We start from the raw sequence: 26,642 nt of genomic DNA on the forward strand, positions 1-26,642 counted from the left end.
AGTCATGTGAAGTTGAAGTATTTAGGCTTGTGGCTCTTCTTCATAGTTAGTATATTCCTCATCTGGCCTCACGATACCCTTAAACATACACTTTCCAACTGTTAAGAGGAAACTCAGAAAAAGCTGAAAAAAAAAAATTGAAAATGTGTTTTTCTCAATTTTTCCATTCTCTTTATTGCTAATTCACTAAAGTTCTAGAATACTGGGGTGAGGGAAAAGATGGATAAAAACCTCTCTCTTGTGAAGGCAGTGTCAAAACTGTAAATTATTAAAGTTTGGTATGGAAGCCTTTGTTCCATTCATGTCTAGAACTAAAAGCTGGTGCAATGTTTCTGCATTACTCTTTGCCTCCAGAAGTCATTACCCTAAAATGCTGGTGGACTGTTCATATGTTGTGCGCACATCTTGATGCCACCATAGAAAAAGCACACATCTTCAAAATCTCAGATATGTCTTTTATGTTCTCATGCTTTTTTAGTATATGATTTTCCAATTGGGTCTCCAACCTGTGCAAGATTTTAGTTTCCTGAGTAAGGAAACGTTTAGGCTTCACCACATTTTCATTAGTTTTCTATGATTCTAATTTTCAATTTAATAGTTGATTTGTTAATTTGAAGCAATGCCAAAAAGAGAAATATTAGTTCATTTACGTAATTGAAATTTAATTCAGTGCTTTTTACTCTGAGGGAAAGGAAAGAAAGAAAGGAAAGAAGGAAAGGAAAGAAACTCACATAAGATGTTGGTTCTCAACGTTTTATTTCATTAAGAACTTCTGTTTATCAGTGTAGCTTAACTACCTTTAACTTCTAAATTCATATAATCATATTAATCCTGTAGAATAATTAAAGTAACACAGGTAGAAAACTGTCCTTCTGTTTCTCTATTTCAGATGCCCTTTTGTGCAACCATTCCATTACTGCTGACTCAAGTACCATCTGTATTTGTATCTCACTGTCCTCCGCTTCCTCCATTGTTAAACTTGGGGCAAATCACTGGGGTGCAGCTGAATTATGTGATCCAGCTGATCCAGCTTCTCAAGGGTTCAGAAATGGTTTAGTTTTTTTTCCCTGAAACATTTTATTTGCATTTCAAGGTAGAACATAGCTGATCCAGCTAAACTATATTAATGTGAAAGCCCATGGTCCTTTTGCTCTCACTTTTCACAGTATGTGGAACATGAAATACAAATTCTCTGAGGCTTTGTGTCATTGGAAACCATAAAACAGAGGAAAGCTAGGAAACAAAGTTTGTCAATAGGACAATGGCAGTCATGGTAACCAAATTTCATTATACCTGTCTGTATGCAGAGAATAGTAAACAAAAAGAATAGAAAAGTGTGTAGGGAATATTAGTTGATGTCTACATAAGATACTTAAACTGGTTTGTCATCCTCTGTGCTGTAATGGGGAAGAGAAGGAAAGCACAACACCCCAGAGGAATTATCCTGGGAAATATACCTGCCTGATGTCCAGTTTCTGTAATTTGAAATATTGAATATACACCTGAGAGATCTTTCATTTTTGGAGTTTTTTAATTAGACTTCTAATTCACTCTAGAATCCACTTTATTTTACAAATCCAGTAGGTCTCTTCTATAAGACTTTTTTCCTTTCTGGAAGTTGTATGCTATAATCTTTTTCTTAAATTGGCTAATCTTATGTGCAGTGGGAAATAAGACTTCCTGAAAAACCTGTGTCCTGCCCTCTTACACTGTACTTTGCAACGAATATTTTTTTTTAAAAATGTGTGATTTTATACTGGAAAAAAAACCTGCCATTTTGTACTTATGGCACAAAGCCTGAGAAGCTTAAGAGTACAATTCTGGCTTTCTCCACCTTGAATAATCACATCTCCACGGAAAGTGCCCCAAAGTCCATTCAATACTTAATGTTTGGGACAAAGTGCTCTCTGCAGAGAGAATGCCAAGGACAAATGTCTTGGGTGTACTTGAACACTGACATCCTGGGCTGAGTGTTAATAGTCCTTGCTGTGTTCAGTGCTTACTGTTTGTCTTGTGTACTTCAGGTTTGTGTGTGCAATACTATGCATTCACTAAAGCTGCCAGGCAATGCCTTGGTGTTACACAGTCAGAGTAGATTGCTATAGTTGTGAAATAATTAAAGACTCCCATTCTGCAGCGTGAAGTTACTTGAAATACTTAAAACCTAGTAAGTTAGGTGGCTCAGAGGCAGAGAAAAGCTCCTGTGAAATCTAAGAACTGGCTGAAACTGAGCACAAGCAGGAGAGATCTGTTTGTTCCATTAACATGTCTAAATGTTCTTGAGTTCTGGGTGGAGCTTCTAATCATACAGCTGTCCATTTTCTTGAAAGGAAAGAAAAGGATCCTGTTCTGTCCCGTATGAGTGATCTAATATAAAGACGGAAAGCATGAGTAATGAACAGACTTGTGCTGATAGCAGAAATTAATTCTCAAGTTTGTCTTTGCCACACAAAACAGTCCTGCAGGCTGTCTTTCGGACCAATAACACGCTGCAGGACACAGAATGGATTTTGTTCTAGCTTTGTTCTTAACATTATGTGCAGCTTACATCCTTGTTAGGAAAAGCACTTTAACCTGTGTCCCTTGAAGGAGTGGTGTGTTCCAATATGCACTTATTCAGAGTTTTGCACATAGATTCAGAATACAGTCTTGAAAATTTTAGTAACATTTTTCTTTGGAGGTGCAGATTTTACAGACTTCTTTCTTCCTTTCTGTCATTTCACACAGACCGACTGTCTGTGACATGTCTACTGATGTTCAGAATTATTTGACTGGACTGTTTGTGTGCTGCCTTAGGTCCAGAAGAGACTGGTCTATTTCTTGGAATATGCTTCATTCATATCATGTTATGCTTTTCATGGACACCAATTAGTTATGTAATTTTCTTTGTAAAATGCAAAGAGTGAAGCAATTATCTTGCTGCTCCTGCCCCCTTTAGTATGAAGTAGTGGCTGTAGATTTTTCAAGAATCTGATTTCTTCTTTTGACCGAGGCAATTCAAAAGAAACCCGTCTTGTCTTTAAATCTTGCTCTGCATTGAAATGTAATTTCAATTGCATTGAAATCAGTCTTTAATCCTTCTAGTCTTTCTTCATTCCCAGTTATTAATCCTACCAGGAATGTTTTCTGTTACTGAGTAAATTGAGGAGGAGGGGTAAGTAGGCCAGTATTTCCATTATTCTGTTGCATAATTGATCTGCCTCTCTGTGACTGTGTTATGCATGGCTGTCCTTCCGTTTGGGGCTGGTTTATTAAACTTCATTTCAAGTATTTGTCAACAGTTACTTTGTCAGTCATGTTGGGCCTTAATTATGGATCACATTCAGAGGCTGGGCTGCATTTGTGCATCCTGGGCATATTCACTCCTTGCTGCACAGTTGGAAGACCTCTAAGAGTGGATGGCCTCAACCTGGAGCTTCTTTAAATCCCACTGACAGGCAAATGAGGATTGCTCCTTTTGAATTGTCTCAGGCAGGAAAACAGTGAGGAGTTTCAGTAGCTTCAGTGGGTTTTTGTTTATTTTTTAATTAATATGAGTGAATTAAAAAATGAGGATAGCAGGGCTACCCTAAACGAACTCCCTTCAAAGAGTGGTCTGTTCAAGTTAGTGCTAGTATTGTGGGAAAGATGCTTTTACTGAGGTAAGGAGGAAGAGTGAATTACCTTAAAGAAGACTACATGGGTGATAGTTACTTGTTACAACATATATATATATTTATATAAATATAGATATATGTATTATATCTGTTTTTATGTATACGTAAATTACCCTAGGCAGAAGAGGGATGGGAGGCACAGAGAAGCATTGTAATTAATTACTGGGAGGCAGGAGGAATTATTTGATTTACAAAGTAGCAAGCTAAATCTGAAGTTGAGTAGCACCTGCATCTTAAAAAATCTGTCAGGCGTTGAGTGGAAGCTGCAGGGGTACACGACACTTCTGACAATCTCACAATCCAACTTTCCATCTGAGTTCTGAGATGCTTCTAACATAAAGGCCCTAACTTGAGAAGCCACAAGAGACTGCTGTATTGACTGCCTTTTAATGGACTGTGAATTAACAAGTAAATAAAAAGCCACACAGTGACACGAATCTCCGGTCCCCACTGATTTTAAAGTGCAGGTCCCCAGAGCAGTTTGTATATAGGTGTTGCTACTTGATTTATTGTTGTAGTGAAAACAAATTCTTGGAGGTTCGCTGAAATTTCTCATTGTTAACAGAATTTCTGTGGAATAAAAACACACCTTACTGTCAAAATTTTATTTACCTTCAGATAACCCAGTCCATATAATGATTTTGCCAACAAGTGCTCGCTCATAAATACAATGGTTCCACTGTTTCTGTACCCTCATTCTTTTGCTCTCCATCTAACTCCTCATATCTCCTGCAACTATCTTTGCCTGTGAATATCAAGATATATTTCAGCAAAACTTTTTAATGTGGTAGTTATCTCTTGTGCTTTTACTTTCCATTCTTCAGATTATTTTTTTTTGTTTAAATCGAAACAAATCAACCCTGTTATTTTATATCACATGTAAACTTCAGACCTGTTTCCTAAGTGTAGTTTCTCTCTCTGCTTGTTCTGCCTTGCTTCTCCTCTTCATCTCTTTCCCCTGTTAGAACACCAGCCTTTCCTGTTACCTCCAGTATAGCACTAACCCTTCCTGTTACCTTTCTGCCTCTTCCTTTCTGCTGCTTCTAACTCAGAATAGCCACAGTGGTTGGTACCACTGTGGTGATTCTGTTAGTTTGATCCAGAATTTGAAGGCTGATGGATAGCATTACATCATTTAGTCCTTTGTGGTGGGTGGTACAGGAGAAAGACTGTATGTAACTATTTCTGCTTTTAAAGCCCAGGAAAAAGTTGAGAGCTTTGCAAATACTGACTGTCATGCCATTTATGGGGAAGGGACTTGATATGTGTTATAAATTACAGAATGGTTTGGGCTAAAATGGATCTTTAAGGTAGTATTGGAGACTTGTGGGTACTCTTTGTTAACCTATGGATTGGTCCTACATATTGTTTTGCTGTGACTGGTAACCCCCTGTAAATAGATCACTTAATTCCCCAGTGTGAAGTTTTGTAGCAGAAAAATCTGTGTCCTAAAACAAACTGTTAAAAAGCACATGCTTGTTCCAGTCTCTAGAGGTTGATACACTTTCATTCCCATATGTGTTTAAAGAAGTCACATAGCATTTACTCACCGGAAGCTTTACAGTAGAGTAGCACTGCAGCTATTGCTAATTTGGTAGTTCAAGTTGAGCTCAAGTGTGGAAGTGGTTTTTTGTTTGTTTCGCTGCCTTTTTTTTTTTTTTTTTTAATTTTTGTTTTCCTTTTCATAAACCTGAGAATCCTCTAGAAGCAAGATTCACATATATCCAGAAGTAATAGCTTGTTTTGCAGAAGCTTTTGATATTATGAGGGTGTGTTTAATAGCACAGTTGCTAGTAACATGAAGCTACAAAAGGAACAAAACTCCATTACTTGACAAATTAAGAGCAGTAGCTTTTCAGAAGAGCTTCTAAATGACTTCTCACTATCTCATTATTGTGTTGTTAGTATTGGTACACTTAAAGAGCATTTCATTTTTGATAAACTACATTTTCAATATTACAGTAAAATGGGATATTAATCAAGAAGTGAAAGAGTGTGTTTTAGACTATTGTTTTCAGAATTTTTGCAAAAATCCTAAGCCTGTGCCTTTTTCCATCAAAATACCGTCTGTATTTGTCAAAGTTGACAACCACTATGCACTGTCTAAATTTTGCAGCTGTCTGGGATATCAGTATAGTACAAAGCAAATTAAATCAGTATTTTTTTTTGAGAGTGATAGATTTGTGCACATCTCACTAGAGCAGCTGAAATGCTTGAGGTATCCATCTAGCTATGTAAAAATATACACACCTGCTAGTTATTTTCAGACGTTCAATAATGGATGTACTAGTGACATAAAAAGAAGATTCACTCTCTTTTGACAGGTGTCAGCATTATTCACTACATTGCATGTTGAAGAACTGCAGTTATTTCAGCATCACTGTGTGTTATTCTACTGCTCCTCTCTTATCCCCCTTTATTTTTCTAGTTAGTTCTGCCTTGTTGGCTGCCTAATGTGAAATACATGTTTTGTTTTTGGTGTTTTTTTGCTTTTGTTTTTCTTGGACTCTAGCTGATGTATGTCTTTAACATGGAAATTGCAGTTCTCTCTCCTAGTTGTTCTATCATCTGAGTTACAGAGCTGCACAACAGGTGGGGGAGACAGAGATATGAGATGAGACTAGATGAAAGAGCAGGTGGAATCAAATACTGAAATACATAGTATTACAAGTAAACAATGGTACCTGTACCATTCCTTGATCTTATTTTGTTCCTGCTTTAAATATTTATGATATATTCTCATGGTGGAAGAAAGCCCACAATTGTAGGGTAAGAAAAAAAAATAAACCTTTTGTTGTACTATAAGTATTTCACTCAGGGCCCTTGAATATTACCAGTTGTATTCTTCAGGATTAGATGCTTTACACAGAACTGAGGCGCGTAATTGTAAATATGCTGCTTTTTTAAAATGTGGACTTTCATTTCATTGAAAGAAGTGTGGTTTGCTCAGCTCTGCTTTCCTTGTGCCCTTCAGAAATAACAGTGAGGCCAGAAGACCTCAGTAGAACTACCGAGGGGAAACCCATGAGGGAAGATCTAACCTGTTTCCCAAAAAGTTACGTTGAACAGGACTGGGCTGTCCTTTGTTAACACAGAGTTCAAACAGCATGCTGCTGCCTGTGGCCCAGGTCACAATGTCCCATCGTGGGACAGGTGCCAGCCTCTTGGTTTTAGGCTGTCTGGAAGTCATCACCCGCTGGCTGTTCAGGAGTGCAGTGAGTGCACAGCCTTGCCAGCGTGCTCTGGTAATCTTACAGGCAGGAAACAGTGGAATTCATATTGCCTTCTATGGAGACTGGGTTTCCTCAGAGCTGGCAGGGTCCTAAATGTTTCCTTCACTGTCCACTGTTGTGAAGAAACAGGCCTTCAGGAGCAGGACTGCTGATTTGATGACATAAAGTGAAAAACTGGTCTGGCCTTTAGTAGAGGCCTAGATAAACTGTGATTTCCTTTCCACCTTTTGCTGTGTGATTGTCTGGCACCCTGTGTGGGAATGTTTTTGTACACTATTCAATCTCTGCGTCTGCTATTAATGTAGAACTGATAATCTTTAAAGTGTATGTGTAAGATGTGCATGAACTAAATATTCTGTTTCCATTGTAAAGTACTTGTACATAGCAAAAACCCCCATATTTAATAAGATATTGTGTGTTGCTACTCAGGATTCTCATGAAGAGTTAATATCTTTCTCTTCTCTAATAATTTTCTGCTCTTTAGCAGTGAATTTTTGCCCTGAGAGAAATCCAAAATGAAAATAATTCATTTTGTTTTCTTTCTTCTGACACCAGAAATGCTAAACAACTTCCTTTTAGGAATTTGCTGACAATATTCTGGCATTTACAATTAACAAGATACCAAAACCTGTCCAAGAAATAATGAATTTTAAAATATTTCTAATTTTGTTTATTCAGCTACATTTCTTAAATGGAAACACTCCCTTACACCCCTCTCCTTCACAAGTGTGCAGAATGAATCTAGCTGTTAGTGCCAGTAAATATTTAAATTAAACCATGGGAGGATTGTTCAGTGCGAATGAACAGAGCTTGAGATCACAGCACAGTATGCTCATTTGGTCATTGAATCCTTTCCTGTTTTCTGTCTTCAATCTGTATTCCCCAGAGAAGGCCACTTCTCTTGAAGACTGGGTTTATTGGGAGACTGTGCTAGCTAGTTTTAAAAATACAGGTCTTGTCTCAGTGGAGTTCTTAAGTTGAATTGCAGTGTGAGCTCCCCATCAAGTCACGAGTCGAGACTGGATCACAGACGAGCAGCTTCTGCAGCGCGTCCCTGGGAGGGAGGGAGGGAAGGAGGGAGCTGGTGGTGACAGGCATCCGAGCAGGGCACTGTGCCTTCTGCAGCTCCTCATGCCAGTGCTCACGTCTGGCAAAGGCTCGCTGCCTGCTCCTGGGGGGGAGAGGGCGGAATGCTCTTATCTGGGGCTGGGAGGAGCAGATAATGAAACCCTTTGTGTCCCCCTCCGGAGACATGAGCTTCAGCAGCAATGAGCTGTGCAGCTGCAACCCTAGCAACAAGGGCCTGGAGACAGGAATGAGGGCAGCTTCCCAGCGCAGGCTGGCCAGGGGGTTAAGGATGAGCAAATTGAATGGATAGCATAGTATTTAGATGAACCTGTGTGCCTGTTAGTCTTACTAGGAATATATATATTTTTTGTTTTAATTTTGACGCTTAGACTGAAATATATCCAAGTGTCTTTTAGTACATCAATAAACCAATGACTAAGGACTTGTCAGTGTCTTTGTTGCTTTTAAGGGTCTTGATAGTGCATTTTCTGGAGAATTCAGTGTTCTTTGATGCAATGCAGACAGTCCATTGTCACCAGTTAAAGAGCATGAAAGAAATCAGTTTTGATTTTTGTAGTGTAGGTGCACAAAATCCTTAAAGATACAATGGTTTAAGAAAGAAATTTCTTTTTTAAAAGTGAACTAGTTCAAAGGGTTGTTTGCATTGGCGCTTCTGAAGTGATTATGCTTATTGTGACAGATGATTTCCATAGAAACTGATATTAAATACTTCATTTTTTAGATGGAGCAATCTGATATATTTCCATGGGAAGTTCCATGAATGAGTTGAGGATAACTCTACTGATGAGAATGCCATAGGCTTCATTAATTACCTTGCTGTGGATAGGGATTCACAAACCTCAGTTTGGGCTGCATGTCTGAGAGAGAGGGGGCGTTTATTTGAGGGAGAGACTGAATAATGAATACCTTAAACCAAATGATCTGTGTCTGAGTGGCAGACAAAGAGGGCTTTGGGGCAGTGACTGATTATTCTGTGTGAAAGGGCCACAACCATATCTGGCCTGCATGCTGAATCGCGCATGTGAGCTGTCACTCCTTATTTCTCCAGAAATAAGAGAAAAAGGGGAAATCAAATCTGCTTAGCAAGCAAGTGCACCTTGCTGGTAAAGGTGCTGTTACTGACTGCGTGATGCTCATCTAGTTACTGTAATGAGGAAATTTTGGTTATTTTAGTTCTGTTTTCCAGTCTTTTGTCAAATGCAGTAGACATTTTTTAAGATGTTATGTACAGGTCTTTGTCTGTTTTCCCTTACATTTTCATACCTCCTAGATGCAGTCTGTAATATTTGTCCTACAAGGTGATTGTAAGTCACAGCCCAGAGCAAATGGAGCAGCAGATGTGGAGATTCCAGAATGTTTTTTGATCAGGCCAAAATGCTGACCTGAGGGAATTGCAAGTCCAGGACCAGGTTTACTTCCACTGACTGTGCTACACAGGCACTATTGTCCTGCCCAGGAGCTGGGTGAAGAGCTATCATCCCACTAAACTGTTCGAGCAAGATTTAATGGAGCTTAATGGTAGAATGAATGAGTTTCTGATTTCTTGGCTTCCCTTATTTGTTGCCTCTTGACGTGAGCACTGAAGGTGAATGCTAAGGAGAACATGTTCTTTTTACTAATATAACTGTATATTAGTAAAGTGCAGAGGGAAAGGTCAAGTGTTAAAATATTTGGAGATACCTCAACACTGAAGTTGTAGAATTCTCTGTATTTTTTTCTGAGGGGCAGGAAAAATGAGGGAAATGTTTTGGTTTGGGAGAGGACTTGAGACTGTACTTAAATATTTAATTGAGTAATTATATCTTGCACTCTTTTCAGAAGTTTCTAGTGAAATCAAAGCTACAGATTTAAAGTTTGACACCATCTTTAACAGTCCTTTTCCTTTATTTGAGAAGGAAAAACACGTTCGAGAACAACTGCAACTTTTACATACAACGCATACTTCTTACAAATTATTTTAAACTTTCGGATAAAAACTGTTATCCCAGGCAAAGGAATTGGTGTGTATTTTTTTGGGTTTTTGTTTCCAAACATACAGAGTGAATCTTTGTCAGCAGACACAAGGAAAATATCTCCCACTCCACCCACACACAGAGAAGGAAAAATGAACAGTTGTGTGACATTGGGAGAGATGGGACCTTGTTCAAAACAGAGAAACTTTTTATGGCAAATTGAATTGTCACCGTGCAACTGTTTGACAATGTAGTCCAAGTAAATTGCTTCTTTCATTTGAGTTTATTTACTTAAGCCAATTACACATGCAGATTCGATTGTACCCTCCAGCAAAACTCTTATGACTCAGCAACAGATCTTTCACTGGGAAGGATTATATAAATGAAATACTGTTATGGTAGTAAATAACTCAAAACAAACAAACAAAACCAGACACAATTAAGACAAGTGTGAAGGCAGGAAACACGTTTCTTTTTTTCTGTGATAGAGAGGCTTCCACTGCATTTCACAACTTAACTTGTCTGATAATGGAGTTTTGCAGTAGTTCTGTAGTGTGCAGGCAGAGCGCTAAAGCAAACCTTCAGTATGAAGATATTTACCAATTGTAAATACCAGTTGTATATTTCTGAGATACTACAATGTCTTTTTCAAAAGTTTCTGCAAAGCTTCATAGGAGTTCAAGGTAACTGGAGATTGGGGAAAGCGTCTCCATAGAGCTGAAGAAAATAGTGCCTCTTCTCTCCAAGTCAAAAAATCTCTCATTGTACCTCTTTTGTAAAAGGCAGTGTGCTAGTTTGGGCTATTTTTGTCTTTTCAAAACTTGTGTAATGCCTGTTTTGTGGTCATTTGCCACATCAGTTTTTGAGAGAAAATGACGCTGTTGTACTAGTCAGTGGTTTCTCTCTCTTCGTTGCTGCAATGAGGGCATGGGACAAGTTCTGCTCTGTTAAATGAGACTTCGTCTCTGTTTTGAAATGGAAGCATGTGCTGACCATGGCAGCACCATGGATACCAGTAAAAGTAGTGGATTTGTATATTAGGAAATTCTTATGGTTTGTCTTATTTCACCATAATAACAGCTGGAGCCAGGAAGATGCTTCTGAATATACGTTTATCTTGTGGTCCAAGGAACTAAATAGTCACCAAGAGAAATAATTTAGTTAATAAGTTTACCTGCCATAAAGATGCCAGATGGTGAGAGTGGTGTAGAAGGTTCTGGAAAAGAGTTTGTTTTCTGGGCTTAAACTTGCAAGCATCAGGTATGAAGTCCATCAGGGGCTAAGCCTTGTAATTTACTGTGCTGTCTGTGGCCAGTTTGGGTCTTGAAGGAACCTGGTAATCCTTCCCCATACAAAAAGCCGCAGTAGTTGTCACTGCCATTTTCCTTATGACTTTGTCATGTATGTTAGAAAAAACTGCCTGTTGTGTTGGCTGTCTGAAAAATCTGTAGCTGATCTTGAGTAAAGTAACTTGTATTTCCCTGTTTCAAGTGGGTAAATGGTTTTGAATGATGTGAGAAATGCTGGAGTCTTCATGCTTATATTTATTGAGATTCTTACTCTGTGTGGAAGCAGCATTCTTTTCATAGTGAGGCAGCACAAGTATTATACTTCACATTTGTTATTCAGGACTTTAAAGTTATCAGCAGAAGTACTCCATGACTTGTCATTGTTTTGGCATGAGAAATGCTATGGTCAAAACATTGTTTATTTTTTAGACTTCACTTAGGGTTTCTGCTTAGGTCAGAAGGTTGGGGACTAGAGGGAAGTATGTTGTGTATTTAATTTGCCTTCCTTACCTGTTCAACTAACTGAAATAATGCAAGAGAGATTGCTTGGAGACAGTATGCCTCTGATGTGTATCACAGTTGTTGATACTGGTTTGAAATATGTTTTCTTACAAATGATCACTCCCCTTTTCTGCCTACCAAACAAAGTCTCCAGAGTGAGGTCTTTGTGCTTGAAAGTGTTCATTCAGTGTGGATAAGCAAATACCGCCAGGTAATGTGATCACCAAATTGAAGTGCCCACAACGGGGAGAAGAATGTAACTTCATTACTGTGCCATCTTACAGCATTATGATTTTATTTCACACTGATAACACCTGCTGTAAGTAGATACTATTTTTACCGGTACAGAAATTAATATTTAATGGACAATTTTTCCTTGCCACATGTGTTTGATGGAGAAGAACAGCTGTTCTTGGGAAAGAGGAGAAATCAAGAAGTAGGTAAGAGAAATGTCTGAAGACTGGGCTAGTGTGGAGACCTGGACAACATGGAGCAGAAGCAGAAAGCACAGGCTCCTCTGCTAACAGAAGTTGTAGGAGCATAAGTATAAAAGGACTCAGTAGCAAAAAGAACCTAGTTCTCTTTCAATGGCTGTTTCTCACCATCACTGCATAAAGAGCTGAACACAGCATGGCTGCTTGGCTTGTTCTTTCTATTTTGTTTTCTAACTTTTGGCTCCTACCCTTACTGTCCTCAGGATCTAACATGCCTGCTTCACAGTGCAGAAAGGAAAGAGCAGACATCACAAAAGGAAAAGCGCTAGGAGACTGAGAATTGTCTAGCTTGATACACCTTGAGGGTTATTGTTTTGTTTGTTTGAAGCACCAGCAGAAAGATAAAAGTTGCACTCAATTCTAACATTAGTTTCAGACTTAACAGCAGCATACTAGTGCAAATATTTTGAGGAATATGCCTAGTAGTTTGGGGGTTACTTTTCCCAAGTTCTGCATTGTCCGTCACTCTGGTGTCTTTATTTCTTTGAGATTTGAGCTGTACCAGTTTGGTCGTCCTACGGAAGCTAGATACACAGACAAGAGCAATAGGATATTTATTAATTTTTTAAAAACCCAAAACATATGGAATACATTCATGGCAAAAATGTCAAGGTAAATTGTGAAATGGGGAAAATTACTATAAAGACTTGGTTAATTTATTCCAAAAGAAAACAGTGTGTGTTGTACGTCTTTACTTGGGATGTCATTCGTAATGAAAATAATAGTAAAAGGCTAGTGATGCGCTAGTTCCCTAATGTGCACCCTATTCAGATGCTTATTTGTCCTTCTTCCTGTATATTGCCTTTTTAAAAGTGAGGAGGTAGAGATAATATTCTTTGAGAAAAAGGGGCAAAAAGTTAAGGAAAGAGGGCAGGATGAGAAAGTGCTTGTGAGCTGTAAGGAAATGAAGGGGCATATTTTTCAGACTTAGATGGCTCAATCATCAGAATAACTTTCTAAGGGCACTAATGGTTACTGCATCACTTCTTTTCTTCAAATGGCATTTGAATGCCTATTTTTAAAAAATTATACAAATGGACTAGAGGTTCCAGATCTTCAATTATTACTTTAATGTCTGTTTGTGTAGAGTAGTGGTTAATGGTGTTGTGGAGGCCTTTTCAGATGGGAAGCATACCTGTCCATTTATCGCTGTTTCTGTTTGCAACTAGACAGGCAGGTTACCTTCCATTAATCTGGTATTTATCTACACAATGAAGTTTCAAACTTCATGGAGGTTTTTTCTGCTTCTTAGTTTACAAAATAAGACACAACTCTCAAACATGAAAGAAGAAATGAACATTCAGATAGATTTGAAGGAGTACAAGCATGTTAGGGGCCACAAATTAACCAATGACTTTACTATATATTTGTTTTTTAAAAAACATACTTCTAACTTAATAATGCTTGGCAAAGAGCAGTTATGCAAAGAAATGCAGTTGTAGCAAATATATTCTTCAGAAAACAGGATGTTATTAGGTTTTTTGTATCTTCCATGGGTCAGCATTAGTAACCAAGGTTTCTTTCCAAACCTTTTTTTAAAGCTGTTTTTCTTCTGCGAGTTGTCTCACTTACAAGGCTTTTGACTTCTATACGTAATCTCAAGCTGTAAGTATAACATCTGTATCTTGAGAAAAAAATGAGGCATTTTAAAATCCTGTTACGCCATATAAGAACCCTTTCAAAATAGAATACAATATTCTAGTGACTTGCACAAACCCTTGTATTAATAAACAGTGAGAAATGAAGTGTTATCTGGCACAGTTACAGTCCTGTATTGTTGCCTATTTGTAGCAAAGAGAACAAATCTTCTTTTACGTTTTGCTTGGTGTGTGTCTGGCAAGTAAGCGTTGACAGCTGTAACAACTGTGTATGTGTTTTACTAGTGTTACCTAAAGAACAGAACTTCCTGTATCCATTAGGGATTTGTTAGATGGTTTTGTCAAAGAGCTGCTGAGGATACTGCAGAGCTTTTGTAAATACACAAGATTGACATAAGGGGAATGACACTGCTAAGAGTACATAGAACTTGAGAAGTATATACTCTTAACTCACCTTGTGGATACTGTAATTTTGCCCCTCTAGTAAAAAAGTAATTTCCATGGACCCTGCAGCCACTGCAGCATATTCCTATTATAAATCCTTACTTCAGTCAATCTTTCCACTTAAAGAAGGATGAAACCTGGTCTTATCTGAATATTATGTTAATTTACAAGCAGTGTGTGTTACTAACAGACATGCAGAGGACCGCTTGTTTGTTCTGAGCAGTAAAAACTGTATAACTGAGAAGATTCCCTTTAAAAATAATGTGATTTTGTGATGAAATTGTCTGAATGTCTTTATAGTTGTACTGCTAGAATGCAATGAAAACAGATACCAAGGCAGATGTGTAGAGTTCTTTTTAAACACATCACAGATTAAAGTAATCAGCAGTGCATATTCAATGGGGGTTATTTCAAGGCATGCTATTCAGTGAACTGCAGAGTTCTGTGAGCGGAGTATAGAAAAATTTCTGCTGACGCATATATTGTGTTGCTTTCTAGGAAAAGGTAACATTTTACTGTTAGTGTGTCTGTTCATAAAATTGTAAAAGATTAATACACAGAATTTCAAAAACTAGTAGATATCTGCTGACCTGTTGAAAGGATCTCTGTCTTTAGTATCTGTGAGCAGTCTCAATGCCTTATCTCTGAGAAGATACACATGGAAATCCTTGAAATGGTAGAAATGTGTGTGCTCAGAACAAAGTTGACTATGCATGTTATTGGCTGCCTTAAAATACAATTGTTGCATGCCTTAGTTTCCCACACACATAAAGAGGCAGAGGTCAGACTTCCTTAAAGCCTATACCTGCCATGAGCCTCCTGTTTATTTGTTTGTTATGTTTTAGCAATTAAACTAATTCCTGTTAAATACTAGAAATAGAATTCATGATGATTGATTATGCTCAAAAGTCCTTATATAAATGCATGATTTTTTTTTACAGTAACTACCAGCCTTTGCTGTGACAATTCTATCTCAAAATTGGCACCACAAATTATATCAAAGAAGTCACTGGATCTAAGATGATGAATCATGTCTGTTCAGGGAAAAAGCAAAAGCTGGTTACTTGCTTGGTACTGTTTTTCAAAGTTTTGGCAAAGTCTTTGAATCGTTAATGAATTAACTTTTTTCGGGTTTTTTTTTCGTAATGTAGCTTTTTAACATACATCAAGAACCTTTTTGTTTCTTCCCCTACTGAGTAATGAGCTGAAACTTCCACTACTTGCCTACTGAGACTGTTCTACAATTTAGAAAAAAAAACTCCAGGCAATGTATTTTGGTAATAGCTTTCTGTTTTTTCCCCTATACCATTTAACGTGATTTAATGAATAAATTGATTAAGTCTGTTTTAGACTAGTAATGGGGGCCTGGAGTCTGTGTGTCAGAGTACAAAAGTGCTGTTTGCAAACCTGCCTTAGAAAGATATAACCCAGTTATATCAACAATGTCCTTTGTGTTTTGGACATAATAATTATTTTTTTGTAATTAAAGTTCTGTTTTATGCTTCCATCTTTCATCTGAAAGCATGACCATGCAAATAAAAACCTCCTATGTTTGATAAATAAGCTAGATAATTTGATCTCATGTTTATCCCTTGTAATTTAATTTTGATTTTCTTTATTTATTGTTGAAAACACTGTACTGGTCTCTTCATTGTTCACAGTGATTAAAAATACTCTGTTAACAAAGGACTTTCTAGCTATCTTCAACTAAATGAGAAACCCACATCTATGCTCAGCTTAGGCGCCTCTGTTTCCCTTCAGAGCAGCAGTGTCTTTCTGTGAAATTGACAGACAAGTGTCCTGCAATGTGCCTGACTTGGCAACATGCTCTGAGCTTGTTTGAGCTATGTAGTAGCTATTGACAAGTAACTCAGTATTTTACAATACAAGCAATTTATGAGCACACTGCTGCTGTAGAGCATTTAGTTAGGCCAAACTCAAGATCTTTTAAGTACCTCTTTTTGTTGTTGTTACGATTATATGGAAATAGTTTCGACATGATGCAGCTCTGATTTCTTTGTGCCAGATAGCAATACACTGCATTTTTCAGGAGAAAAAACACTTGTCTGAACTAATTTTTAGCTAGGCCATATGGCATGACTCTGCTTTGCAATTATCACATCTTAAAAAAACAAAGTTAGATTTAGCTCTGGATGCCCAGCAGTCAACCCTACAGGGATGGCCATGAAGGGGTGGATGTACAAGAATGTGTGAGGGGCAGGGAGGCATTTTGGGAGAGGCTGTGCTCTGAGGCTTGGCTAGTCTGGGTTGTGTCTGTCTGTGGGAGCTGCAGTGGCTGGTCCAGACTCACTTTCTGTAGTCTGCTCCACAGTTCTGTCAGGTGTAGCAGTTGCACTGTCAGCTCCGTCACAGCCACACCTGGCATCTCCAGAGGTGCCACCAGGGGATGCGGATGAAGTGTAGCGCAGTGATTGTGCATGAGATCACACCTCAGGCAGCTAAACACCTGCATCTTCTGTAGGCACAGTGTGTCTGTCCACAGGCAGATCTAGCCTCATATCCCTGTGTTCCTCATTGCCTTCTTTCTCCCTCCTTTCCAGAATATGTTTTCTGATTTCTTAGTTAATAAATTGGTCTCTAGAACAGACATTCAAAGGCAGAAGTTTTTGTGTGGGAACATGAGTAACTGAAAGCTAAAAGGAATTAAGCGGCAAATGCTGTCTGGCCTTGAGCTAAATAATTAAATATCCTTATTTGGGGGCAGGGAGGATTGTGATGTGGTTCTTTGTGGGCTCTTTTGTGCAGTTAAGATTTTTTGGGAACATCTTGTTGTGATAGATCATTACTAATTCAGAATAGAACTCTCTGATCAGTCCAAGAACATGAACCTGATAAGAAGCGCTGGGGACCTTGTTAATTTTTATTAAATGAAATTGGGGTCTCATTAGGACTCCAGCACTGTCTTTGGCTCTGCATTCAGAAGATCCCTTTCCGAGCTCAGGGCAGCAGGATACAGAGTTTTTGTAACTGAATTTAATTGAGAAGCAGTAACTTTGTTGCGAGTTAGGTTTTAGCATACAGAAAACATCTTCTACCAACAATAAGGTTAACAGTTTACCTTTACAGTCCCTGGACTAATTGATTAAAAAAAAAAATGTATTCTTTAAATCCTCTTTAAAAGAGGTTGTATTTAGTAGCTGTCATGACTCAGCTTTGACAATGACATGTTTGCCTGCAGTGAATATAATTCATATTGTGTGATGTGAGCTTAATATGGAATGTATTGGGAAAAAAATAATAGTGTGTTTCTGGTGCAAAATGCGCTTAAGAGCAAGCAAAATTCATTTTTAAGGAAGAGAATTAACAGCAGATGCATGACCGTATCAGAGCCAGCTGGCTGAAGTACGTCTGCGGTCAGAATGAATGTGTAAATGTAATTCAGGTGAATCAGATTTTTTTTGTGGGGAGAAAAATAAAACCTTAGTAACCTACATATCCATCTGTTTTCTCCTTCAGCTTTTAAAAGCATCAGCTTTTAAAAACATCACCTGCACTGGGGGGGCTTGCAGAGGCAGTAGCATCCCCGAGGCTGTGCCTGGGGCTTGGAGGGCTGTGTGAGGTCCCTGACCCAGGGCTTGCCTCCTGGGGTGGATCTGGAGCCAGCTGGATGCCCAGTGCCTGCCCCTTGGCAAAGAACCTGCTCCAGATCTTGCCAGGGTACCTGCTGATCTGCCTATGGTCCCCTGCTGTCACACAGCCCAGACCTTAAGCCAACCAAATGCTTCTGTTTCACAGAAAAGTTCCAAGCTAATGGTGAAATAGACGCAATCAAGAAAGTTGTTATCTTGAGGGCGGGCAAGAGACCATGTGCTGAATCCAGATGTATCCTGGAAAGTTTCTGTAGTTGTGTTCTGAGGAACAGAACAAGAAGTGTCCAGGTATACTGTCTCAGTCCTCTCATGCTTATTAATGCAACTTATAGAAAATACTTTGCATCACAGAGAACAGAGGGTTCTTCAGTTGAAAACTCATATTTTTCACAATTTATTTCATAGGAATGTCATTTTGACAGTTTAAGAAATTGAGGTTTGGTTGATTTCTTTTGTTTTTATGAAAAACACCCCCAAAACTCAGAATGTAAAAGAGCAGTCTTTTATGCTATGAAGTATGTTTTAATGTTTAAACACATTCGGTTAGTAGGCTCTTGGATAAGATAGGAGAGTTTGTGACATGGGATAATCTGCAGTTTATTAGTGTATTGTTGGCAGGCTGAATTTACACCTGTCAAATTATATCATATCTGAATTGAATATGCCTGTTTTTTAAGGGGATGTTGCTTGTATTTTCTGTCTGCTCTATGACAGTACAATTTGGAGTTATTACTATAACTGGAGTTCACTGCAGAGTTCAAATAGTGTCATCCTATGGTTATTTGGTGTCAGAGTATGCTTTTCACATTACCTATTTACTTCCTTATAGTGAGAAGCCAGGAATTGAGAGACGTGAGATTGCTTCCATATTTAGTGAAGTACTGCAAGCTGTTAATGGCTTTGTCAGCAGCTTTCGGTTTCAGGAGCTGAAATGAATCTGTTTAAGATTTACTGGTAGGAACAAGCTAATTTGAAGCCATTAGGAAAAGTGGCTTGTAGCCTTGACAGGTTTATTCTTGGTTTTCCTTTCCCTGGATACCTGTCCAGGGTAGGTGAGCCATAGACCATTGTTTGTGGGTGTTCCCTGTGAAAGTCAAACTGTTTGAGGTTTGCAGTGGTTTTTTACTGGCTGTAGAACTCCTGGTGAGTTTTACTCTGCCCCTGGGATATTACCCACAGGACGTTTCCCAAATGGACATTTTTAACAGCAGTGACCTTTTCGTGGGTACACAGGGAAGCCAAGTCAGTGTTCCTTGGCAAGATAGGCAGCTCATTTCTGAGGAGACCATCTAGTTTCCTTTGGGTTCAGATTGCAGAACAGCAGTAACTGTTCTGCTGAGAGTATATACTTTGTTAAAATGTTTCTGGAACATTTTGAAATTTCCTTTTTTGTATAGCACTTTGCTTCTTAACTAGGTCAATAATTCTGATATCTTCAATGAAATTGCAGTGAAGTATTGAAAATTTGTGCACCATGTGTTTTATTTTAAGCTGACTATATGTTCTTAGTTATTTTTCTGCATATGTAGGAAAGATGTCATAGTGTCTTTTGGGCTTAAAGCTAGACGTCACTACCTGGTTCTCTATTTTACTTTTCTAAATTTTAATAGGTTATTTTTTAACTTAATTTGGTAAAACTGTTCCTATTGTCCGATGTGTAAAATGCCAAGTGGCAGGTGAACTTAGAGAAGTCATGGTTATAATGTTAACTAAAAGGCTTTTATTAGTGATTACATGGTGATCAAATTACTGTTAATCAGTGATTGAATGTAAATTAAATGGTAATCAATTAAGTAGTAATTGAATGCAAACTAAGTAGTGATTTAACCAAATTTTCAAGAAAGGTGAGAAGGAGTGGTAACTGCAGGCCTGTCACTCTCACTTCAGTAACTGGTATGGGTGCTACTGAAAACATCATAAGGACAACACAGTCATTGGTCACAACCATCATAAGCTCATGAGGGGAAATATTTGTTTACCAAACTTAATTTTCTTTTACAAGGTAACCTACTCAATTGACCAAGCAAAGCCAGTTGATGTAATCTTTTTTGGATTTCTGTAAAGCTTTCAATACTGTCTCTCTCAGGACCCTCCTGCAGAAAATGTCCAGCCCACAGCTGGATAAACACCTCATGTGGTGGGTGAGCAGCTGGCTCATGGTCAGGCACAAAGGGCTGCATGAATGGGGTGACATCAGACTGGTGTGACCTGTCACTAGTGGGGTTCCATGGGGCTACGTCTTAGGGACATTGCTCTTTAGTGTTTTAAGAAATGGTCTCTGAATGCAGATATTAAGTAAATTGTCCTACATGAAGTAACTTTACCAATTATTCTAAATTAAGAGGAGTTGCGGACTCCCTTGAGGGTAGGGAGGCCCTTCAGAGAGATTGGGATAGACCAGAGAGCTGGGCCATCACCAGCCCTATGGAATGTAAAATGAGCAAATGCCACATTCTGTGTCTGATCCAAAATAATGCTGCTTGAATATACAAACTAGGGAGCAAGAGTCTGAAAAGCAACATCCAGAAAGAGAGTTGGAAAGAGATCTGGGGCTTGGTTTTTCTGACAAGTTGAATATGAGCATGAGTGAGCAGTGCCCCGGCAGCCAGGAGGGCCAACCCTGTCCTGGGGTGCATCAGGCTCAGCATCACAGCTGGGCAAGGGAGGGGATTGTCCCACTCTGCTCTGCTCTGGGGGCAGCCTCACACTGAGTGCTAGGTTTTGGGTTACACAGTTTAAATATCTAAATATCTTTATATCTAAAGCTATTAGAGAGGGCAACGTGACCAAGGTGGTGGTAGGTCTTGAGGGCAAGAATTCTGAAGTGCGGTTAAGGTGACTTGGTTTGTTCAGCTTGGAGAAGATAAGGCTGAGGGAATGACCCCACCACAGTCAGCTCAGGCTGGTTCTGTTAGCTTGTGGTAGGACATGGCCTAGATTCCTTAGTTCCTGTGAAGATATGGCCTAGCAGAGTTCTGCACAGCAGGGCTGACTTCAGTCAGACCTTCTTGATGATGTCCGTCTGGATCAAAGCACTCTTCACTCAGAATGGGTTCATCCATCTTGGACTTGCCAAAAAACAAGATCTCTAAGCGAAAAATTACTAAGCACCTATCACAAAATGAAAGTCAGTGAGGATTTTCAAGATTTTGTTTGTAGTTACATTTTTTTCATACTCCGTGGAGGTAAACATTTTTATCAGTGTAAGCAGCAAGAGCTCTCTGTGATCAAGTACTTAGTTTAAAGAGTAAAGTAAATACTCAAATTCAACTCAATATTAAGGATCATTTGCAGTGAATTTCAGTTTAGGAAAGGGGGAAGCAAAGAACAGTAATTCCTTTTAATTAATGTGCATTTTATTAATATGCTTTATCTGAATCAAGCTGAAATTTGAAGATTAGATACCAAAGAAGATATTTTGGAAATTACGGTATTTCTTCTATGATAAACAACCCTGTATGGGTACTGCTGTTACTGCTGGTAAGGAGATATAACTTTGTGCATGTGTAATGCCTGAGTGAGAGCAACTCTGTGTATAAAAAAAACCGAAGAGTTTCTGATTTTTCTCCCTTTCCTGAATTTCATTCTCTTTTGAAAACCAAGTGTTCCTTCCAGCAAAAGAATCAAAATGTGCTGTTGACCTGAAAAATGTTATTTCACACTGACTACAACTCTAATATATGTTTGGTTTTTTCTAATTAGATATGCCTAGAATTTTTTTTTCAATTGGTAGTTGTTCTCCTTAATATCATATGGCTATCTGAAGTTTTTAGAGGCAAAAGCTTATTAGCTTTCTAGTTGGTGGTTTTCATACTTGCTGGATATAGCATGAGAGCCTTAGCCATAGGAATGAAATATTCAACGATTGCTGCAGTTACTAATTGTAGGTTGTGTGTGTGGCTTTGTATGGACATGTGCACACACATGCTGTCACAATTTTTAGCAGGTTTCTTGTGTGTAGAAGTGGCTGAAAGGAGTTTTCTGTGCTGTGGAAGTGTAGGAGCTCTCTGTGTGTGCTTCTCAGGGGCTGTATTTCAGTTCATTGTTTTTGTTGCACTTGTTTAAGTGTTACAGAATTAGGACACTCTTACCTGCATTATGGCTTACTTAAATTACGGTACTTGGACCAGATTTCTTTGTTGCTGTAGGTATGTCTGGATTTTTGTTTGCCTTAAGTGACATTTCTTAAAGTCACTTAAGGCAAAGGAAAATCCGGACATACCTACCTATAGCAACTGAAGTCTGAAGGCAGGGGAGAAAACCATTTACTGCTGTATACTGCTAGGAAAAGGTGAAATCTGACCATCCTGTCTAGGCATCATTTTGTGCTGTATGTTACTCATTAATGTGCTACCTGATCTCTAGCTATTGATGGAGAATAGGAAAAAGCCAAACATTTTACCAGTTTTCTTCTCCACATGGTGTAGTCTGAAACCACACATATTTTTTTACACGGTTTTTACATGAATACAGATTTCTGACTAGAGCATTCTTTATGAGACTTGCTTTGTGAGTCTATTCGTGCCGCTCCCCATGCTTATCTTTAAAGTGAAATCCAAACAGGCCCAGTTAGCACTTGCCACCTCTCACAAGTTCTAAAATTTTTTTTCCGGCTCTGCCATATGCCTCAGTTACATCCTGCTTTTTCTGCCAAATTTGGGTGATATTTCTGTACCAATTTCGGTCTGAAGATGGACTGCCTGTAAAATGAACTGAGTGTTCGGTATACTTTTCTCAAGTGTCTGGTCAGGAAAAACTGACACCACTTCAGACCAGTCAAAGCCTGATTTAGACTTGTGTGTGTGAGGCTCTTGTGTGAGTGCTTTTCACATGAGCAAACAGTAACGGAGGTAGACATTGAAGCCAAGAGATGTCACCTGTATTAAGCTGCAGAGTGGTCATTTAAGTGAGTTCACACTGGGCAGTGACAAGAAGATGTACTGCTTCTTGGGAATTGGTACACTTGAGAAAATGACTGCATGAGCTCACCGGCCTCTGCCTACAGCTTCTCTGAGTACCCGCTCCAGAAGTCCTAAATTGCACTTCTACTCTAGAGTGACCCAAAGTATCTTTGAAATTGTGATTTGTCTTAGCTTTCAAGTTTCTTTAAGCCATGTCCCATGTGCCTACATGTGGATGCATACACAGAGTTCAAGTCATCTAAACAAACTTAAATTATAGCAGATTAAAAATACCCAATTCTGTTGCGTTTTTAACAAAAACCTGTTTCTGTTTTGTTTTTTGCATGCTGTGGAACTGAAAGTTAAAGCAGAGACATCCTGCTGATACATTCTAGCCATTTGAAGCATGCATAGTCCATGCTGAGGACTTGAACAGAGAAAATTCATCTGGCTTTTCACATGGCCCCATGTGGATCCTGGGTAGTTTCATGGGGTAACATTGACTTATCCAGTCCCACAAAATGTGAGACTGCTTTTGCCTACTGCGCTTGGTCTCATAATTGTTTTGCAATCAAGAGGGAGGTGATGTCCAGGTATTAGATAAATTACTTTTATGTAGAATTGCCTCGTTAAATTTTAGCATCGACATTCTTCTGTGTTCTCAGACCCAGGGGGAGGTTGACAAAGCTTGGGGAGAAGGATGTACCGCTGATAGTGGACAAAAACAAAGCAGAATTTATGTGCCACAGGGACTTTTGGCTTGACTCCTAAGATAAGGAAGAAACTAATAAAGGAAACACAGCAACTGTGCTGAGACCAGCTCCAACTAGTAAAAAGTAATTCTGGCAGAGGGAGATGGGGATCACCGACTGACAGCCCATGAACTAAACAAACCTACGGACTCAGGAGAAAGTCTGAGCGTGTGAGCTACTTAGCATGAGAATCATTTAACCAGAAAAAGGTGTAATACTAGAGAAAGATCCCTGTGTAACTTGTAGCCAATGGAGTATGATTTCTTTCTTTGCTGAAATGTATAAATGGTGTAAAGTTTTGGTGACTGGGTTGCCTTTTGTGGGTTGTCACCTGAATCATGCTTTGCACAAAACTAGAATAAAAAAATAGGAATACCTTGTGTCTGTGTGTAAATTGGCACTATGCACCAGGCATTTGGGTCAATGGAAGTAGCAGCAGTAATTTACTGAAGTGCATTAAAAGATCTTTAGGTACAGCGTCAGACTTGTGTGGCACCACAGTTTTTACAGGTTTTACAGTGGCTGGCTAAAATCTGAAATACTGGTGTGCCATAGTGATATATTTTTTTATATGGTACACTTCCTGTACTGTTAAGAGTTTGCCTCTGTGAACTCTGGCACTTTAAATGGCCTTTCTTCTCTTGTTCACACTTACTCCTTTCCTCTGTCCCAAACTTCCCTTGGATATTGCCTTGATGTCTTAGTTTCCTGTTTTCCCTGGAAAAAAAAAGAACATTTTAAATGCTGTGGGTAATGCTCTTTATCTGTTGTCATACTAAGAACAGGTGAGGGTCCCTTCAGTATCTTGTGTGGTCTGCCATGTAGTATGTTGTGAGCATAGACTGTTCCATTCTCTCTAATGCTGCCCTGTTTTTAAAATTATGGTCTCACTGGATGCCAATGTTGAGGATTCCCCATCATTACTGTAGAACAGGACAATAATAATTATAATTATAATTATAATATTAAAATAACTGGGCATTCTTCAGGAATGTTAGTCTTTTTGGGGATTCCTTTCTTTCAGTTCTTTACAGAAGGGGTACAGTGTAGATGGTTTGCCTTTAACCATTACTTTGTCCCGTTCATTTTTTTCCTCCCTGACTGGTATTACCTGTTAAAAGTAACTAGGAGGCTAGCTGACAAAAGCATTGTTTTTCCTTCTATAGAACTTGCCACTTAAGAAGATAATGTTATTGACCAATTAAAACTTTGTCTGAAAGCATTTTTTTTCATGCAAATAGGAAGTCAGTATGAAATCAGGTTTTCTAAACCATAGGAGTGAATTCTGAAAGGCTTTGCACTTGTTCTTAGCTGGCTGTTTTTGGAGGTAGGGCAAAATGTGCCTGGACTATGTCTTAGGTTGAACAGAACATATTTATTAAGTCTGTGGTTTTCCTTTCTGTTATTGAGTAAAAAAATTTGGATAATTAGTTTTCTGTTAGTCTTTCTGAATTTTCATAGTGCAGAACTATTAGTGCTGAGGTTTCAAGAGAAGTAGGTTGCTGTGGGCATGTCAGTGTGGGGAATAGTATGAGCTATGAATTGACTGTTTCAGAAACGTGCATTGAACCCATATATATCAAAAGTAGTTATTAATTAAAGACAATAAAGGAAGCTTTGAAAAGAACTAGACATGAAGAATTTTAATGTGACTTAGTGGTACTGTCTCATTTGTTGGTTCTGTGGCCAGAATAGTAAGGACCTTTCAAGGGCTGGATCCCTCACATGAAATAAATAAATGTAAGTGAAGGGCTACAGAATAAAACTCGGGCAGTTGCAGATAGGAGTGTAAAAAAAAAAAAAAGTTTAATGCCTTTCTGCTTTAAGGTCACAGCTGGCACTTGGAAATGTGTTTACTGTCACACTTGGTGAGCTGTACTTTCCTTGACAGAATTGTGTGCTTTCCTGCTGTCCCCTTCTTTACAGCTCCCTCTCATGCTATCAACAACCTGATAAGGAAAACCTAGTATTTCTCCTTAGAAACTTGCCGTGGTTTCCTTCCTGTATCTTTTGCTGCTTTCCCGTGTATTATGCCAGGTGGATACATTTATTGCAGGGCAGCTTGTGATGGCTTCCTGCAAGCTGAAAGCACAAAAACTGAAGGTGTTCAGTGAAAGATGTGATTGTTCCTAAAGCTAGATTCTGTACTATTAGCAACAACTACAATTTAAAAAAATCACCCCGTCTCCTCTAAGTAAGCTGTAAATAGTACCTTCAGACTATTGCCCTGTTTTCAACAGTTTTCAAACCTTAAACTCAGAAGAAAATTGCTCTAATACTAGTAATTTTTCATGGCTATTAGTTTGTGTTGAGCTTGGTTTGAAGTACAAACTATTTCTAAGTTGCTTAAGGAAATATACTAGTGAAAACCATTTTGGTATTAATAGGGGCAAAAAAAAAGAATTTACTCCAGATGACCAATAATCCCAAAATCAAGACCTATTGCCTTACCGCTTTAGTAGTAATGTGAAAAATTGTATCACAAAGACATGAATAAAAGTAGCTTTTTTACAGTCAGGACATAGGCATTCAGGGTTTAAAAATGCACAAGAAAGCCTAATTCAGACTTTGAAGAAGACTGTTAAATATATTGAAACTAAACCTTGAGGGACTTGGGAGGCACTGAAGCAGAATCAATATGGGAAGATTATGAGGAAATGAAAAAAGAATTTCAGCCTTATTCAGGCTATGTTGATGGTGAATGTTATCTTTTGTGTGGCATGAGTTATTTGCAGCTCAAGTTTCTCAGGATTTGAAAGTGCAGAAGACAATTGCTGCATTAAAATCAGTGTCAAAGTGCCCAGAAGTGTCTGTTCTTGTAGGGGGGAATGGAGGAAGAGTGCTTCTGTAAGTTCAGTGACCTGATGAGATAAAGTTTTTGATACAAAATTCACGAATGGAAGCAACTTTATCTGTAGGTTGTATTTGTTTAAAACCTCTTGCTTCTTGTAGATGGTTTGTTTCAAAAAATCAGGCTGGAAAATGAAAACATCTCTCTCTCCTTTGAGAGTTGTAGAATGTCCTCTGGTTGCTACAGCTGTAGGTGTGTATAAGTGTGCACAAGCTTAGCCTCTCTCTTGGCTTGGACACACCTTAATCCTCTTCCTCTCTTGTTTCTAGTT

The 26,642-nt window shown here is 38.6% G+C and overlaps 1 protein-coding gene across 3 annotated transcripts in view; it reads left to right on the forward strand.

Moving 5' to 3' along the window:
• CDC42SE2 (CDC42 small effector 2) overlaps positions 1 to 26,642 on the forward strand; it is an 84,198-nt gene that overhangs the window by 18,665 nt on the left and 38,891 nt on the right. The window contains exon 4 of one of the 3 annotated variants that reach the window (XM_058823334.1): positions 13,756 to 13,819. The exons of the other annotated variants lie outside the window; for them this stretch is intronic. The gene's annotated coding sequence lies outside the window, so the exon portion shown is untranslated. The remainder of the gene's footprint in view (positions 1 to 13,755; positions 13,820 to 26,642) is intronic. 3 annotated transcript variants of the gene reach the window in all.

The sequence above is a fragment of the Ammospiza caudacuta genome, chromosome Z (genome assembly GCF_027887145.1).
Source record: "Ammospiza caudacuta isolate bAmmCau1 chromosome Z, bAmmCau1.pri, whole genome shotgun sequence".
Lineage (NCBI taxonomy): Eukaryota > Metazoa > Chordata > Aves > Passeriformes > Passerellidae > Ammospiza > Ammospiza caudacuta.